Source organism: Mytilus edulis, chromosome 13 (assembly GCF_963676685.1).
Source record: "Mytilus edulis chromosome 13, xbMytEdul2.2, whole genome shotgun sequence".
NCBI classification, from domain to species: Eukaryota; Metazoa; Mollusca; class Bivalvia; order Mytilida; family Mytilidae; genus Mytilus; species Mytilus edulis.
In genome coordinates, this window is record NC_092356.1 from 58826139 (window position 1) to 58829599 (window position 3461).

The 3461-nt window shown below is 31.5% G+C and overlaps 1 protein-coding gene across 1 annotated transcript in view; it reads left to right on the forward strand.

Moving 5' to 3' along the window:
* The window catches only part of LOC139501459 (receptor-interacting serine/threonine-protein kinase 1-like), a gene marked incomplete in the record, with an annotated part of 10271 nt that extends 8901 nt beyond the window's left edge, over positions 1-1370 (forward strand). Inside the window, 1 exon segment of the mRNA XM_071290532.1 lies at positions 1-1370.
* Between the last annotated feature and the right edge of the window lie 2091 nt (positions 1371-3461).

Consider the following 3461-nt stretch of genomic DNA (forward strand, 5'->3'; position numbering starts at 1 on the left):
TGGCAAAAACAGTTAACAAAAATGCAAAAATGATGATAACAGTAAACAAAGTGGATAAAAAAACAGTTAACAGCTTAATTTTATCTCAGATAACAGTTAACAACACCTTGAAAAGGGCAAAAACAGGTTAACATTAAAAGGTATTGCCCCCCCCCCCCCCCCCCCCCCCACTTATACCCCTAAAAGTCTTAAAATTTGGTGCTGTTTCTGCTTATACTTTTTAATTCAGCTAGGCAGTACTTTGGATTTATTATTATTTGTGGGATATCAATTTTCATGGCTTTTGTTGGTAAAGGCAAACCACATTTTAATGTTCAATAAATAACACATTTTCTATACAGACTATAGATTGCAAAACCATGAAATTTTATATCCACAAAAGTACAAATTTTTCTTAATCCATATAAACATGAAAAATTGGTACTAACAAATTAAATGAAAGTGAGTCACTCAAACATCAGTATTTGAGATCAGTATATCTCTTACTAATTTTTTTCTGTATGAAAATTTTACAAAACATATTTTATGTTTATTTTGTCTTATATATGTTAAATTTTCTGTTTTATTTTTAAGTTTGTTGCTTGTCTTATTTTAGTGCTCTTCACAATATGACTATGTCAATTTTTCATATTCTTGAATTTTATTGCACCTATGCAATATAGATAACAGGTGTACATTCCTTTCCCTTGGTTGCTATCTTGCAAATAAAAACAGAATTGTATTTAAAAAAAGATTCTTTAATAAAGGTTGAAGGTTTATCATTTGAACAATAAATATGATCAGTGTCATTGTGCCTAGAATTTTTTTTCTATATTGGTGACAAGCCCTAATATACTGTAAATTCTGAAATTATTGCAATGTTATATTTATACTGTGGATTCATTATTATTTGTTGGATACAAATTTTCGTGGTTTTCGTGCATAATGGTGAACCACGAATTAAAATGTTCAACGAATTACACATTTTCTATAGGATATTTATGCAGCGATTACTAAAACCACAAAATCAAATACCCATGAAAATGCAAGTTTCTCTCAATCCACGAAAATTGATACCCATGAAAATAAATGAATCCACAGTATATTGAAAAATGCGACCGGCTGATACTTGCAATATACAAACTAGCATTTTATAAAAAAAATTATATGAATCAAATAGGATTTTTCTGAAATAAAAATTGCATTTTAGTCTAAAATGACAAATTCACAAAAAAATAAATACACATCATAATTTCTAAATTTACAGCATTGTCTATGCTTTAGGGTTATTATGAATTTATCAAAGAATAATTATATTGTTACCTTTTGTATGCAATCATGATAATTATTGTTTTTACAATAATTTCTCATATTAAAAAACATGAACAAGTTTTTGTATTTTGTTTATATTTCAAATTTTGTCTCGCCTTGACGAAATAAAAAGCCAGACATAGGTATTCTGTTTCTGGCTTTGGCAGCTTCAACAATGTATTAGTTTGTGATTAGGTCTAGTTTATGGTGAACCACAAGTGGTAGATCAATCATATTTGGTATGTAGTTGTATAAGCATTGGCACATCTCATTTCCATTGTGAATATTTGGCCCTGTCCTCTCAGTCATTAGTCTATTGACTTTGAAACTTTTGCTTATTTTACATGTATTAGTTTGTGCTTAAGTCAGTTCAAGGGGAACCATTAGTGGTAGGCCAATGTTAAATGGTATGCAGGTGTATAAGCATTGGCATATCTCTTTTCCATGGAGAATATTTTGCTCCGCCACCTCAGTCATGGTCTATCGACTTTGAAACTTTTGCTTTATTTACATGTATTAGTTTGTGACTACAACAGTTTAAGATGAACTGGTAATGTTTAGTCAATGACACTTGGTAAGAAAATTTATTGGCATTTGCAAGTATCATTTCAATGGATTTTTATGCCCCCGCTGTAGGGGAGGGGGCATTTAGTTTTACCCTTGTCCCTCTGTACATACGTCCCAAAGTTGGTTTCCGTTCTCCAACTTATACACAATGCTTATTACTACAATATACAGATCAAATTTGAATTTTGGTGCCGTCACTTTTAATGTTCTAGAGTTATGCCCTTTTCAAATGGAAAAATGCTAAAAATATTCAAAAATATCAATTAAGTATTATTTTTTTTAAATTGGAGTTATCTTCCTTTGTTCATGATTATAGTTGAATCAACTACAATTAATGCTTTCTAAAATCTTCTTTGAAAATTGGAGTTATTTTTCTTTGTCCAGAATGGTAGTTGAATCAACTAAAACCAATGCTTTATACAATGCCATATTCAATTTTACTACCAACTGATAAATTAAAGCAATCTACCATTCAGTGCTTACAAGCACTTTGATTATCATTCTAGAGTTATGCCCCTTTACAAATAAAAAAAAGCTGCAGTTTTTCGTTTCTGTTGTCTTAACTTAAGTTTGTCTGAACTAAATTCAATGAAATGTATATATAGTTATATGCTAGCGGGGGCATCATCTGTGTCCCTATGGACACATTCCCCATTTATTTTCCTTTTCTTTAGTATATTGTTTGAAGAATTAAGTGGTAGGTGTGTTTGTTATTTTATGTAGTTAACACAATGACAAGTTCTAGATCAAGTTAGAATTTTGTTCCATTACAATGAATATTTAACCTGTAGGGGACTATGAATTGCCATGCAATATTACTTGTACAACTGCATACCTAATATAACTTACTCATCTTAAGTGTTCAATAGTTACTGATCTAATCGTCAACTTGATATAGACCATGGATAAGAGAGGGACGAAAGATACCAAAGGGACAGTCAAACTCATAAATCTAAAACAAACTGACAACGCCATGGCTAAAAATGAAAAAGACAAACAGAAAAACAATAGTACACATGATACAACATAGAAAACTAAAAAATAAACAACACGAACCCCACCAAAAACTAGGGGTGATCTCAGGTGCTCCGGAAGGGTAAGCAAATCCTGCTCCACATGTGGCACCCGTCGTGTTGCTTATGCGATTACAAATCCGGTAAATAGTCTAATTCGGTAGGTCACATTCATGAAAGGGAAGGGGATTGTAGTTACGACGTAAGGAACATATCCGATATCATTTGTGAAACGGTTATTCACAATAAGGGGGTGGGAGACAATAATCACCATAGAAATAATATTTGCCAATGCCACTCTAACTGCATCATTTAATTATTAACAAAACATCAATAGTTTCCCTTGAATGGACCTCATCTCAAACTTTGACAAGATGTTTAGCCACCAATGCAATCAGAAACAACACTTTGCCCAATCATTTAATGCAAGATTGACAAAGCAGACTAAAAAAGATCATTTTAGTCTCCTAGTCAATATTGATATTTAATTTGATGATAAATGATGTAAAGTTAATTTCAACACAACAGCAAATATCCTGAAAAATCAACGGAAGTTTTTGTTTCTTTAACAGAGTTTGGAAGAATGCCAAT